Genomic DNA, 17,104 nt, shown 5'->3' with positions numbered 1-17,104 from the left:
GGAGGGCAAGTGGATCAAGGAGATTAAGTTTATTGGATTTTATGGAAAAATATGAGGGGCAATTTTGGTCCAACTTTGAGAAAGAAAATCTTTTAGTATATGATGAGTTTTGAAGCAAAGCGAAAGCCTAAATTGAAGTTTATGAAGTCTAGTTTCTAATTCAATAAACCACTCATCTATACAACATCGGAGTAGAGAATTATGGACGTTACAAGTTAAGCGGGCAGAGCAGGGGACTGCACTGCGCGGACGCACAGTGTCGCGCGCTGCTACAGTGCTACGGTGCCACCGACTTCAACCCACTATATAAAGGTTAAAACCCCCATTTTTCTCCATAATAATTTCCCAAAACACTCAGAAACATAAGGGAGCATACATACAACATAAAAGTAAGGATTTTGAGTAATTTCAAGTGACGGAGTATTAATCGAGGTCCGGGTAACGTGTAGTCGCGATTATAGTTTTGTCTTGCGTTGGAATTGGCTTGGATTCAAGGTAAAAATTGAAGTTATTGCTGCTCTAGAAAGAATAAGGTATGAATCTCTCCTTATTAATATTAATTTCAGTTTATTTACGGAGATAAAGTTATTAAATAGTCGTATAACAAGTTGGTTAGTTGAGAAACTTGAAAAACATCTTATGGGATGTTTTATGGAGCCTATTGGTGTTAATAATGTTGTTGTAATGTTTTTATTATTGTTGTTGTTGTTGGTTATTGGATTGTGATTTCGGGCTAGGCATATAAACAGGGGAGATGCTGCCCGAATTTCGGCAGATTCTAAATGGATTTAAATTGAAGGCTTAAGATAAGCATGTGACGATGAGACTAACAATAGTATGAATGGTTTACATGTAGATTTAAGAGCTTGGAAGGATAAACGTTGAGTATTTATGGAGACCAAAAGGTATGTTAAGGCTATGCCTCTTTCTTTTAAAAGCATGATTCTTTTCCTATGAATGCATACACGACTCCATAATACCTTACTTCCGAAAATACTACCAGTTCATGATTCTCAAAATCCTTATGATGCTAAAGACGAATGTTCTCTATAAGGACCACGAAGAGTATTATGATGATCCCATTTCTGGAGATTCCAAACTTATGGTTTTAATGTCATTATGAGATTACTGAGCTGGTTTCAAGATTTTTTATTATATTTGTTGATGTTGATCTCATCGTATGATTTTTTTCAAAAGGCATGATTCCTATATTATGATTCCATATATGTTTCCATAATCTTCTTACTTTCAAAAGTTAGAAGTTCATGATTCTTAAAAGCTTCTTATGATACTAAAGATGAGATGTTTTCTATGATGAACATGATGATGGTGATCTTAGATTTCAATACTATTATGAGATTATTGAGCTTATTTTATGATTATCTCGATTTTATTCATTATTATTGATCTCACCTTATAATAATTGTTCCTTCAAGGTGAGATATAGCGATAATGATTGCTCCATAATATAAATCGGAGGTTACCGACCTTACGTCACTCCGATAAAGCCGTAGCTTTTATTTGGCTCTCATGCATGCTTTATATATATATATGTATGTATTTTCTCACACCGAGCCGCGCTATAGTCGGCCGGGTACGACACCTATTGTGCAACCACTGATCAGTTGGTATTACACACCGAGTCCTGAAAGGGCCGGGTACCCTACACACCGAGTCCCGAAGTATGCATGACACCCGCTTTATAAGGCATCCAGATGTACAGGTTATCTCTTTTATTCCATGTTACCTTTCATATCTATATTATATTATTATTGATGCCTTACATACTCAGTAAATTATTCATACTGACGTCCCTTCTTGTGGACGTTGCACTCATGCCTGCAGGTAGGCAGGGAGATGGATCAGACCCGTAGGTGTTCTAACAACGGATTCTCAGGAGCACTCCACTTACTTCGGAGCTGCATTCTATTTGGTATTGCTCCTTATGATCATTTGTATTCTATGTAGAGGCTCGTAGACGTGTGTGTACAGTTAGACATTTTATAGCTCTACCGGGTTATATTATTATATAATATATTTGTAGCCTTGTCGGCTGGTGATGACGAGCATAATTGTTGATGATTATATAGAGATGCACCATTATGTTATGGTATGTGTCCTTACAGATTATGATAACCATGAGCTACCTTTGGGGTCCACCCAAAAATGATTATGAGATGTATGCTTAGAGGTACTCAGTAGGTTAGCTTCGGGTGCCTGTCATGGCCCTCTGGTTGGGTCGTGACAGTTATTGGGCCAATACTTGTTGCATTCTTGCCATTGGGGTCATTGCCACAATTGTTTGGAGCCTCGTTCGCGTCAAAGTGTCCGCGTCCTCCTTCCTCTCTTCAACTTTTAGGTACAGACCGGTGAAATTTTGGGGCAAAGAGAGCCGGCTTGATACAATTTATGGCAAACTTTAGTATGTTGCTTCCTCTTACTAGCAAATCTTCCTCCTCAATAGTCATATATGTGTCAGCCAAGTCACCCTGTCATGTTTCGTTTTCAGGAACCTGAGACTGTTTTCTCATTCTTTTGACCTTCTCCTCATGTTCTTGGGACACGCAAGGGTCTCATGTGGATTAGAAGGACTTAACTATATCTAAAGAGGGAAAAAGGAAGAGGGGGAGGGGGTGCACCTAGAGCTAAATGACCAGTTGCTAGTGCTTGTAAAGTCTAAATCTTGTTTGTTTTTCAGCGAGTTCGGACTTGGTAGCGAAGACCCTAGTGACGCGGAGTATGGTGTCAATGAGGTGACTAGCCGAGGAGTGGCTTAGAGGAACCCCCCCCCCCCCCTTTTATTACCTTTGGTTATCATTTGCTCGTGCTGGGCATGAGAGGATAAGACAAGGAAATTAAGATACCAATTTGAATAGACTAGATACCAATTTGAATGATGTAGCACGAAAGGAATGAAATAATTGGAAGTTTCCTAAATGTCCTATAGCCTCTCGCAGATAAGTACGAACCAGAATCCCTCAACATATCTTTTTTAGCTAATCTTTGATTTCTAACTGGTTTTAACATACTCAAAACTTCAGAGAAAACTAACAGAAACAATCAGTGATTCTACATATATCAAGCAAAGTGGTACAAAGCACAACCATAGCACAATCAAAAAAAAATAATGAACATATGGACGAATATATGGTCTCGAATGGCTAAACAAACAACAAAAATATCCACAAAAATGTAGAGAATAATGAAAGCAAAGCAATGCAAAAAAAAAAATAATGATTTAAGATACCCATATAATCTAGGACCCGATATATATATTATAAAACTGTGAAATATGACATGTCTTTAAAAATACCGTCCATTGCCGGTTTATCCGTCACCGACTTGACCCCTACCTAAAACGACAAGTGGCAAAAATATCTAGTGCATGAACCGTTAAAAAATTGTATTTGAAACCTTATTTATGTATATGTATGCATGTATGTATGCATTGCATCCCACCGACACTTCTAGAGGGATCGGAAGGTTATGTTGTCTATTATCGGTGTAACACCGAGTCCCGAAAGGGCCGGGTAATAGTTTTTCTCGTGTTTCCATAACAAGGACCGAGTCCCGAACTCACGACCGGCCGAGTAAATGGGGCGATACCCACAATCATAATCTATGAACTTCGGATGTAAAAGCCATAATGTCATATATGATATTATAAAACCATAGTGAGTGACGTTTAATGAAATATGACATGGATGAGTCAATTTGGACAAATGGAAACAAATGACCTTGATGGACTTTGCTCATAACATATCTAAAACTTCTTTCCCCGTGCTTCTTCCATTTATGTCATATCATTATTTTTGTCAATTTTTCCATACCCTTTCATCCACTACTAGTTCTTTCGCCTACTCGAGACTACGCGTTTGTGTTGCGTGTACCGCGCCAGATTTTTTGAGCAAGTCGAATGAAATATGACGGATGAGTCAATTTGGTAAACCAAGTTGATGGACCGTCGACCCAACCGTCAACATGTTTCTGCAATCAGAGATTTTCAGGCGTAAGTCGACGAAGCAAGTCGACGGACCGTCTACATGTCGACGGGTCGTCGACCTGTTCGTCGAACTGCTTCTCTGGAACTTTCCAGTTTCAGCTTTAAATAGATGAGTCATGCTCCTAATTTTCAGATTTCACCTTCTCACAAGTTTTGAAAACTGACCCGTAAAATCAGCTAAATTTCAATGGACAGATGTTTGTGAACGTAGTTTCCAAGAGCTAAAGGGTAGATTAACTTCTGTCCCAGTCCTGACACTTCTAGAGGGATCGGAAGGTTATGTTGTCTATTATCAGTGTGAACACCATACAAATAATGTCTCCACATCTTCAACACGTGAATCAATTCAGCTAACTCAAGATCATGGGTTGGATAGTTTTTCTCGTGTTTCCAATCGCCTCCAAACTAAGGACCCGAGACTCTCGAACTCTGACCCGGACCAGAATAAATGGGGCGGTCTTATCTGTGTATCAGTTTTCGACATTGATAATCTATATAGGGAATTATGAACTTCGGTTATGATGTAAAAGCAATAATGAAAATTTTTCATGGATGGCAATTTGAGAGAAACGTGACTTTAAAAGACCATTACTCATAGTGAGTGACGTCTGTTACTACCTCCCATTTAGTTGGGTAGACAAATACCTGAACCATACGGAGACAAATTAGGACCGTACCTATGGACAATTTGGACAAATGGACAAAAAATGACCTTGGACTGATATTGGACTTTGCTCATAACATATCTAAAACTTCTTTCCCTGAGTTCTTCTTCCATTTATGTCCATATCATTATTTTTGTCAATTTTTCCATACCCTTTCATCCACTACTAGTTCTTTCGCCTAGCTCACTTACTCATACTTCTTCTTAACTACGCGTTTGTGTTGCAGTACAACGCGCATCCAAGTTTTTTGAGTGTCCTGATACTTTTGCCCCTAGCACAGAATTCTTGCAATGTACACTCTCTCCATCCTCCTTCATCGAGCCTTCATCCGTCTTTCTGATGCCAAGGCCAATGCCCTCCAGCTTGTGCCTACTGAGAAAGAGAGGGTTAGGAGATTCGTGAAGGGGCTGAACACTGCTCTTTATTTCTCAACTCTTCAGCTTGCCACAGCAGGTGCTTCCTTTTAAGAAGTAGTGGATCATGTTAATACCGTCGAGCGTATGAGGCAGGACGGTTATAATAAATACGCAGAGAAGAAGGTCCGAAAGGGTGGTAGTTTCAGTAGTTCTTTCTCTAAGGGTCTGTCTCTAACCTAGGGTTTTCAAGAAAACCCATCTTAAGGATTCAAGATCGAAGCTTTTGGAATTCTTCTTCAAAGATACATATAAATGTTGTTTACATTTTTAACTAACATTCTTATGAATTTCTATTTGTAGTGTTTTGTTCCTTGCTTGTATGTGATCTCTCATAAAGGGATTAAGTCCTATTATGTAAGGGGTTAAAAGCATTCTTTTACAAATTAACTATAGATGATAACTTTTTTCGTTAGTAAGATCTAAAAAGAATCAGATTTTTAAGAGGCCAACACGAGTCTTAAAAAGACATTGAAAAGATTTTTCTAAGCTTTTAGGAGGGCTTTGTCTCTGCGCGCGCACGTGTACACACACACTACTCTCATATCACAAGCAATTGTTTTAAAAAGTATACATTATATACTATATTTACATATTATATACATATATCATGCACACATTATTTTCTCATAAATATACTAATACATATACTATTTTCATATGCAATATACATCATATACATTTCTTACGCATACATCCTTAACTACTTCTTTTTATAAATGAACATATACATACATCATTTTTATAACATCCTCACTGATCATTTCTTCTATAAAATATGCACATGCATACAATTTCAATAATCATTTTTTTTAAATCTTTTTTGTATGAATCACCTTAGGAAATTGGTTTTTTTAGCGGTTCTTTGAAAAACATGTAATAATAACAATAAACAGATAAATAATCTCCTATAGTGTTAGTTAAATTAAGTTTAAGGACAGGCTCTGGAGGGTGCTTAAAACCTTCCCCTCAGGGTTTATAAAACCCTTATCTAGATTCTCACAGGTTTCAAAGACTAAAATGGAGTTTACATTTTTTACAAATAGTTTCCTAATATTTCCTAAAACTATGTGGCAACTCTGAATATTTTCAAAATCAGAACCTAGCCATAAGTTGTGGACTAATTTTAATCCGTTAAGAATAGGGTGCAACATTGGGTATTCAGTTGTGTTCAGTCTTGTGGGCTACACTATCATGTTTTCAGACAATTTCCGCACTTTGTTTTAGAATAGTATTTTCAATATTATTATGATGTCACATGTTTTATTCAAACTACCATGTTTTAACTTATATTCTGCATCAGTACATGTCTCATGTTGATTCAGCAAGCTATGTGATTCGCTTGATCACATGTAGTCATGCACCGAGTGTTGTGTTATGTCCAGGCCCAGGTTCGGGGCGTGACAGGACAACAAGTAGTTATTCAATGGGAAGATGTAGTACAAACATATAAAAAAAGAGGAGGTTGCTAATCATGAAGATACAGAGGTGTGGTCTTTGATAAAAGAAGTTGGCTCTGACAAAGAACAAGTCTCCTTGGATGTTGATGCTAAGGGAATTGACAGGAATGACACTTAAGCTGAAAATAAGAGAAAAGGAAGAGAACAAGAAAGTGATGATGAGAACCTGATGTTGAAGAAACACGATTGAATGTTAACTTCTGGAGAAAGAATCAGGTTCGAAGAACAATAAATCTAACTACTCCAAATGATCAGTGATTTGAAGAATGTTGCAAAGGAAAACTAGAGGCTGGCTGAGAAGAATGTCTCTATGAAGGTTGAAACTATGTAGCTGAAAAGATCAAGATGCTACCAATACTCACCTTGATAGGTTGTGGGGCCCCTTACAAACCCTTTTCTTCTCCAGCAAGTGAACCCCGTGCTTTATTTGTTTCGAATTGCTTTATTACCAGATAAATATAAGGAATTCCATGCTAAGTGAGGGTGATATGAATATTGTTGCCATGGCAGGTTCCGTATGGAGTTATGTGCATGTAGCTGACAGGTTTAGTTGATAATCATAGTTTAGTAATTTTGATATGTTATATACTGTTATACGATTGTGATTGAGAAAGTAATGTGCACATGGAGACAGTCTGTGTTGATTATGAGTTATGCGTGTTGAGATCATCTGTGTTGAGTTTGATAAGTACGTTAAAATTGTATGTACTGCACGTAGAGACCATCCATGTGGTTTATAGACAATCAGTTATCCCCCATGGGTCATTGACCGATCAACCTCTAGCCGGACCAGTGTGTACGCAAGGTATTGAGGTTATTGGATGAGTTCAGTTATGGCCAATGCTTGGCATTTCATATTATCATCATGATTTTGTTGATTATTTCTCTCTCTATTGATGATTCTTATCTATTAAATTTATATAATCATTTAAGTAAAATATGCAAGTATTTCAAAAACCAACCCTCTCCATTATCTTGTTGGGATCGGTCAATGATACTTGTTGAGTACATGTTGTTCCTCGTACTCATGCTACACTTGTTGCACCCTTTTGTTCATATCAAGATATGTGCACTAGTGAAGCCCGAGTCGTGTCTTACTAGTTGCTCACTCAAAAATTTCATGGTGAGCTGCTTAGCTGATTCGCGGCGCCGGACTCCCTCTATCTTATTATTCTTTCATTTATTATTTTAGATAGTATATGGAGTTTCAGACTTGTATTTATTACTCTTAGTTGCTTTTCTACTCATATCACTAGATTATGGGGTTGTATTTATGTTTTTCGCACTTATGATTATTGAAACGCCTTTATGACTTATAATTGACATTTGGTTCGCCTATCAGGTTGGGGTGTAGGGGCCATCACGATTTAGGAGATTTTAGGTCGTGACATGATACTTCAAGCAAAACTAAAGTAAGACCACTGGTTACTCATCTTTTCCTTATTTCACTACATCTCCACAGTTTTCCTCCATAGCCAGCAATGTAACAACCTCCACGCCACCAGCTAGCCGCCACACCATCTCATTTGGAAGTATCTCGCCAACCTCTCATTTTCTTGTTGTAAGAAAACCACCCACAAGTCACGCAAAAGAAATCCTTCCAACTAGGTAAATACCATTGAAGCTTGGTTTGAGTTTTTTGACCCTGCGTAATATCTGAGTTGTTTCAGTTGATTTTTATCGAGTTCTGATGGAAACATCTTAAGGAGCTTGAGTATCAACTTTTGAGGTGTTTGAGGACAAATTGAGGCAAGTTGAGTTGATTTTCATATCGACGTTAAAAGATGACTCCATCAATTTTGTATGTTTGTATATATCCCCTACATGTCAGTGTATATCTCTTGTATATATGTGTACATCTTTCTTGTATACGTGTGTATCTCTTATATATCATGTATATCAGTGTATATACATGATATTATGTGAGTTAAACTGATATATGCAATAGATACCCGATATTCCATGTCAGAACGACGTTTTCCATGTCAATTTCTAGTTAAGGGTTTTGGTTTTTTGAAACTTTGTTTCTCCTTTTGTGTTTGTGATGGAAATGAGTTTTGCTTTTCGATGAAGATGGTGGAGATGATTCTCAACGATGACGTCGACAGAAGAATATGATAGATAGAGGGTGCTTATGGTTTACATGGTAGTTTTTGGTGGTCCTCAAGAAGTCAAGCAGAGGAGAGGGAATGGTGCTTCTGCGGTGGGTAGTGTCGTCGGGCCTAATGGAGATTACAGTGGAAGGTTGGCTCAAATGTGTTGTTCAGTTCTAGGTTTTGGAAGAGTTAGCTATGGGATGTCAATGTTTTTTTGGCATAACTACACAATATGGCCATCAAAGAATAAATAAGACAAAGTATGACCCCACTTTTTACAAACTTCTCGATTTGAACTTCATAAGCAATTTAATATCATATTTTAGTCCACCAGTAGAATATGAGGGCACCAACTCTAAAAACTTTTTTGGTCTTAAATGCACTATCTCTATCACTCACCTTTACTGGGACTTCATTATCTCTTATCAGATCTTTGGCTTTAGCTTCTCAATTCCATTTAATCTAAATTTTTAGACCTTAGCAAAAGATTCCCCAGCTTTATTTCAGAGAACAAAGAACAATTCCAATTGATAAAATAAATTGAGACTCCAAAGGAATTATATGGTTATTCATTGTCATATTTTTATTTTATTGAAACTATTGCTTCGATGGTGCAAGTTATTTTATTCCATAAAAAGTACATAAGCTACTATTTGAGCTACATTATTTACTTTAAAAAGAACTCCTCTTCTTGTTCTTCTTCTTCTAAAGATCTTCTTCTTCTTCTTCATGAAGAACTTCTGAAGTGAATATTAGAGGCGGGCTAGAGTTTTAATGGGGTGGTTGGACGGTACTTGTATTATAGTGTTATATAAAAGTGGGACATACAATATTTATAAGTTTGTATAAAAATTATATAACAGTGTGTATAAAAGTTGTATATACAATGTATTCTTAGTTTGACAGTGGGTATTGGTAGGGGTTGATAGTTTTAATGGTGATTGGAAGGTGCTTGTAATATTATTGTGTATATACATTGTATAACAGTTGCATATAACAGTTGTAACAAGTGTATAAAAGGTGTACACACACACACACATATACATATTATACACACTTTATAGGCAGTACTAGTGGAGGGGGCAGCAGAGTGTGTCAAGTATAATTATTGTACAAAAAGTATATAATTTTTGTATATTTAGTGTATAATGTATAATAAGTGTATGTTTTAGCAAGTTTACACTAAATATACACTTATGATGCAGTGTACTTAATTAGTATACTCTGATTATACAATTCCACCATTTATTTTGATTGTTGTTGTGAAGAAGGAGAAGCAATGTGAAGAAAGAAGAATTGAGTTGTAAAGATTACAGAATTTGTGGGAATAAAATAGAGAAAAGACATCATTTGACTCTTAAACTTGGCACGAAAACTCAGTTTGGCAACTAAACTTAACTTGTATTTATTTACCCCCCTTAACAACTTTCATTTCAATTATTTACCACCCTGAAAAAATAATACCACTCTCACAATGGGAGGTGTATTACACTCGCGCCACGTCATTGCCATATCAAAAATTACTAACCCTTCATTTTTTGTTTTTCTTTTATTATTTTTTCTCTTTCTTCTTCTTTCCCCCTTTTCTCTTTCTTCTTCTTTCTCCTCAACCCCCCCCCCCCCCCCCCCTCCCCGCTGCCGCCACACCTCCGCTGCCATCGCCGCCGCCGCACCGCCGCCGACGCTCATCCTCACCACGTCATTGCCATGTCAAAAATTACTAACCCTTCATTTTTTATTTTTCTCTTTCTTCTTCTTTCTCCTCATCCTACGATAACCACCCATAAGAACAAAGACTCACATCTTTAACCCACCACCACCACCATCATCACCCCCACCAAATTTCATTCCATTCCTTCTCAAATTCGTCCAAATTGGTTATTTTGGTTGTTATTGTTGGCTATTATTATTATTATTAGCAACCCCATTTCTTCCATAATCATTATTCCATAACTTTATTTTTGAAAGAAACAAAAATCAAAATCAAGAAACCAAAAAATGGTGAAAATGGTAAGAAAAAAATGATGAGAATATAGAGAGAAAGAGGAATTTGTGAAGAAGAAGAAGGAGGAGGAAGGTGGTGGGGGCGGGGCGGTGGCGGGGCGGTGGCGTGGGGTGGGGCTTGTGAAGAAGACGAAGGTGGTGGGGGAGGGGGGTGAGTGGCGTGGGGTGGGGGGGTGAAAGAAGAAGAAGGTGGTGGGGGCGGGGCGTGGGGGTGAAGAAGGGGGCGGGGGGGGCGTGGGGTGGGGTGGGGGTTGTGAAAAAAGATGGTGGTGGGGGCGGGGTTGTTTGGTGAAGAAGAGGGTCGGGGCTGTGGGGTGGGGTGGAGAGGAGCGGGTGGGGGTGGGGGGTGCATTTTGATTTTTTTTAATTATATATTATTTTTATTTTATTTTTTAATTATATAATAATATATATATATATATATATATATATATATATATATATATATATCAGTGGGCCCACCTTTTTATATTTTTCACTCTCTTAATATTTTTTTTACTTTTTTTTTGCTACGTCAGCATTTAGGGTTGTATTTAATTAAGATGAAAGTTATTAAGGGGGGTAAATAAATACAAGTTAAGTTTAGTTGTCAAACTGAGTTTTCGTGCCAAGTTTCAACGGTCAAATGATGTCTTTTCTCAATAAAATATAAAAATTAAAAAAAGAGATTTACTAATGAAAAATAAAATTATGTAGAGAATAAGGATGAAAGTAGCATAATAGAGAGAGTTTTTCCCTAGGAATTTGCTTTACCAATTCTCCAATTTTTTTGGTGAATGATTTGCTTTTGGGAAGAAGGAAAAGGAAGGGAGAAGAGCGCGAAAAGAGGTGGATAGGATGACTTTGGGGGAAGGCCTATTATTTTTGTAATTTTAGTTTGGTTAATGGAGGTTATATATTATGCTATGGCTATGAGGTTGATAAAATTTAGGGCCAAGCGGCTCACTTTGTTATTTTCCCTTTTTTTTTTTGGACTACTATTGCTAAAAGTTCTATTTAATTTGGTGCAAATTGTTGCTATTACTGATATATTTGTGTTAATTTCCCTAAAAATTAAAAGATCTCCTTAGCCCCTATATTAAAGATTCTAGGAAACAATCCTCACAAAAAGTACTCAAAGTAGAATCACTCTAGCAAATAGTTAAATCACTCTTCCCATACAATAAAGCTCTATCAGAAAGGAGAGGATCTTGTTATGGCACAGTAGTACTTGTGTAAGAAAGATCTCTTAACTGCTTATAAACAATTAAGCTAACTTGTTATTGAAGGGAGGTTCAGCACGTACATCATGACTCCCGCATTAATGAAGTCAAACTGACTTTGTAGGTGTTGGAGGTGGGGTTCACTCAAACTCAAAAATCATTTAACTAACCGGGTATTCACTTCTTGAGTTGGTTGACTTTAGGGGTGACATATGGACTGATTTGGTTGAATTTGGACAGATTGAAAATGAATTGAGCAAAAAGGAATTACAACCTAATCTGCCCATATTCTATGCGGGTCAAAAACAGGTTAGCTAATTAATGGGCGGGTTAAAAATGGGTTAATCCATATTTATTACGTAAGATTGAGAAATGGACTTGTATGTTTCTAAGTTTTTAAAGTAAATTTCAAGTCTGTTACGCACGCAACAAGTTTTTCAAAGGAATTCTAACCTAAAGGAGAGGAAATTTGTAGGAGTACAAAATAAATCGGGCAATCGGATCAAACTGGTAAAAAACTATAAACAACGAAAAACTTCCTATAATGAACTTATCTATTGGTGAAAAACATTTGTAGGTCGGATATATATATATATATATATATATATATATATATATATTCAGTAAACTAGCTTTTTCTTATTTATATTCTATTGAATTTCAATTTTTTATCAAGTTCATAAATTTTCATGGAAAAATTAACATTTCTTGAGATGTATTTTGTATTCGTTTGGTAGAAATTATGTTTGTGATAAAGAGGAAAAGTAAAATACTCCCGGTAAAATATCTCAGGTATATTTCAAATTGATTTTGAAATTCTATCACAACTCATTCGATTGAATTAGAAATTTATAGCTTGTACTTATTCAGTGAATTTAAACACATATACAATATTTGCACCAAAGTTACTAAATAACGAACCCATAATTTATGATGCACTACATCTGAGAAAAATATGTCAAGAATATTAAACCATTAAAATATTAAATAGAAGTAACACTAAAAATCAAAATTATAGTGAGATAATAAAAAATCTTGATTGTTTCGATCAGGCTTCTGATTCTCGATTTTTGGATAGTTTTAGTATATTTAAACTCTTGCGATTGGGATCTATATTGGGTTTTAGTTAACAATTTTTTATTTTATTTTATAGTTGACGAATAATTTTTTGTAGCATAAACTAGAATGATTATTACTTGTAAAGCTATCAATTCCTAAATAGGTTTCTGAGAAAATCGCTTCAGTGGATAGTATTAATGTTGATTCAACAAAGACCAAATATTTCTAGAAATCGTCTGGAAGGATTCTCAATTCCTTGTCATTGTAAAAAGAAATCAATATGCACACAAAAACCAGGAAAAGTACTAGACCGTAGATGATTAATGTAGGATAAATTACGCATCATTTACCCATTCTCAACCCGTTTCCAACCCATCTTATTGCAAGTTGAAAATGGGTTAACCCATATTTACCAATATTTTAAAGGGTAACATACATAAATAACTACAGTTTGTAGGCGTCTAATATGATATAGCTAGAGTTTGGGTTATTACATTTCGTAGCTAGTATTTACCAGCTATGCTGTGTATTCCGATGTATTTAAATACATGAGTATATAAATTGATGTATCCTTTTTCTTTGACTGTATTTGAATGTATTCGACCTCCGATTGAATGTATTTGAGCTTTTGATCAGCAAGGCACAACGCCGGTGGGCAATCGGATCGAAACCGATTGAATGTATTTGACTGTATTTAAAGATAGTCGAGCTCCGAAATAAAGCGACCGCAGGCGTATTCACAACAACCAGATCTCATATCTGAAATACAACGACTACTGGCATATCCGACTATGTTTTGACTATATTTGAATGTATTCGAGCTCAGATTGAGAAGAGAGGGGTAAGGGAGCAGAGAGCATTCAATCCTCAAACAACAAAAATTCAAAAAAATACACGAATATTCGGCTGTATTTCAGTTCACTATATTCATTCATAACTATTTTTACATTATATTCAATTCACTGTATTCAATTCGGCTGAATTCAAACAACAAAAATTCAAAAAACTACAGAGATTTGCCGAAATACAAGAGAAATTACAAAAAAATATATTGTATTTACATTCAAAAATGTAAAATACACTCAAAATCGACCAGGTCTGACAAACACACTATTTTCCGGCCAGATTGAAACACCACAGCAACACCGCCAAATCTGAGACACCATCAAATCTGAAAAACACAGCATCGCCACACTGTTTTCTGGCTAGATACGCCTTTCACGTCGTCTATTCTCTCCGTTCCAAACCTTGACTGACGTCCACCCCCACCCATGACTTCTTGTGACGACGATTTCTCTCTCCTCGGTGACGATAACGCCACTGTCGTTGTCGCCTTCAGTAAGGGGGGAGAAAGAGAGGGGTGAGGGATAGATTGATACAACTTACACAAATCTTTGCACCGCTGCTCCGTATGACTTCAAATCAAGATCAAAGAAAAAAGAAAGGCAGAGATAGTTTGTGGCTTGAGAGTCTTAATCTCATCCCTACCCTGAAAAAGTAAAAAACAGTCTCAATAAAGGGTCCTGATGTATATGATGCTTTGTCTAGGATCATGGATTGAACTGTTTGGATTTTCTTCTCAAGAAAAAAATGAAGTTTGGAGAAAAGAGGTGTGAGGGAGAAGAGAGAAAGTGATGGGAATTGATACACAAATTAAAGGAATATAGCTACGAGCGGTAATATATTTTTCGATGTAGCTACGTATGGTAATATATTTAAAGTGTAGTTATTATACTTGAATACCTCTTATATGTTAGCTACAGCATATAAAATGGCAGATTGCATGTGGGCTTAATATGAACAAGGTTGGGCAGGTTGCAAAAAGTTTGGTCAAAATTGCCACTACTGGTTGAGTTGATGATAGCAATACAAGCACTAAGGCCTACCCCAAGCTAAGGGGAAAACAATACAAAATGTCCATTGGAGAGAAACTATTTACCCGCCTATGCCCTCTCATAAACTTATTTTTCTTCTACCCAGTCCAGCCGAAAATACTTACTTGAGTACCCACTCGCCCAAAACGCTTCCTCCATGATATCATCTCAGTATATTATATATCATAATGGTATTATGGAGGCTCGCATCGGGGTACTGTGCGATGAGAATGTGCCACCAAGGTTTAAAGGAGCAAGTACTGTGAGATAAGAATGTGTCACCAAGGCTTAAAGGTAAATTCTACAGAGTGGTAGTTAGACCGACTTTGTTGTATGGAGCAAAATGTCGGCTAGTCAAGCTCACGTCTAGAAGATGAGTGTATCAGGGATGAAGATGCTCAAGTTGAAGTGTGGGTATACCAGGATGGGTATGGTTAGGAATGAAGTTATACGGGGCAAGGTGGAAGTGACTTTTGTGGCGGATAAGATGAGGGAAGTGCGATTGAGATTGTTCGGGCATGTGAAGAGGAGGTGTGAGGATGCGCCAGTAAGGAGGTGTGAGAGGTTAGCTATAATGGGAGTTAGGAGAGGTAGAGGTAGACCGAAGAAGAACTAGGGGAAGGGAGAAGGTGATTAGACAAGACATGACACAACTCCAGCTTACTAAGGACATGACCCTAGATAGGAAAGTGTGGAGGTCGAGGATTAGGATAAGAGGTTAGTGGTAGCCGAGTATTCTCTTTATTAGTAGTATTAGTTAGTAATCGTGTAAATTCTTTTCTTCGAGGTGTAATACAATCTGTTTATTCTTCTGCTTTTATCTTGCTACTTTGTTGCCATATTTTTCTTGATATCATGCTTCAAATTCATTTTTTCTCTCAAGCTGAGGGTCTATTGGAAACAACCTCCTACCCGACAAAGGTAGGGGTAAGGCCTACGTTCATACAACCCTCCTCAGACCCACATATGGGAATACACTGGATATGTTGTCGTTGTAATGGTATCATGGAAGACTGAGAGAGTGTCTCATTGATGGACTAAAGTAGTCCTCCATGATGGCATCTCAGTATATGGTATATACCACAATAGTATCATGAAGGACTGAGGAGTGTTAATGAAGGACTGAAGCAGTCTTCCATGATACCATCATAGTATATGTACATGAGATGATGGTATCATAGAGATTTTTTAAGAAAAGTGTGTTTTTTGAATAATTAAACATGATTCTCTATGATACTGTGTCAGTATATTATATATAGCATATGTATTTCAGAGAGGGTTGAGTGTTTTTGAAAGAAGTCCTATCTGATACCGTCATAGTATATAAGAGACAGGGCGATACCATATTGGTATCATAATTTTGGGGGCATGAAAGTAAGGGAGCATGGGCGGGTAATTATTTTGTGTTTAGGGACATCTGCGTTCTTTCCCCAAAGCTACATCCTGTAACCGTTGACAAAACTACTCAACTAGTTTAAGAGATTTCGACTACGTGAATCCAGAAGGAAGGACGCACGCTCTCTTCTCTCTCCTCAAAGTTCATGCAAACCCTAATACTACAAACACTAACCTAGCAGTAACATGGCCACTCCAGCCACTGGTCAGCCGTCGTTGGCGGCTGACCAGCCTCTCCCTCTTACCTCCTCAATCATATTCCCACCTCTACCTCAATCCAACCTATCCCCTCCATCTTCATCTCAGCCAAACCCTAATCCTTCAAACCCTAACATAAACCCTTCTAAATACCCTACTTCTTTAAAAACTTTGCCAATACCTTAACGGGTAGAGAGAAAATACATACAAATATAAAGCAGCAATATGAGCCTATACCTAGGAAGAATCTAACGTATATTGATGGTGTTCCAATGGTGAAGTGGACCGAGGCTGAAATCAAAAGAATGGAGATATTGGAAGACCTTCAACATGCAGTAATAGGCAAGTTTTCTCATGGATGGCCTGAGTTGGAAGACTTACGCAACATTATACCATCACAATGTGGGTTAAAAGGAATGTAAGGTTGGTTTATTTAGACCAAGACATGTATTGATCAGATGCTCATTGATGGAAGATTTTATCAACCTTACGTCCAAAGGTGCATATTATTTGAAGGCTAAAGATGGTTTTACTTATCAGATGAGGCCCCTTATCTATGATTCTAAGTTCAAAGTGGATGAAGAAACATCTCAGGCAATGGCGTGGATTTCTTTTCCAAACTTATTACCTACTTTCTTTGTCAAAGAATCTTTGTTTACTATGGCTTCTGCTGTTGGAAAGCCTTTACAGTTGGACTTGGCAACCATAAACAAAACTCGACCTAGTTGTGCTAGA

Source organism: Lycium ferocissimum, unplaced genomic scaffold, assembly GCF_029784015.1.
Source record: "Lycium ferocissimum isolate CSIRO_LF1 unplaced genomic scaffold, AGI_CSIRO_Lferr_CH_V1 ctg2331, whole genome shotgun sequence".
NCBI lineage: Eukaryota > Viridiplantae > Streptophyta > Magnoliopsida > Solanales > Solanaceae > Lycium > Lycium ferocissimum.
This window is presented reverse-complemented; position numbering follows the sequence as displayed.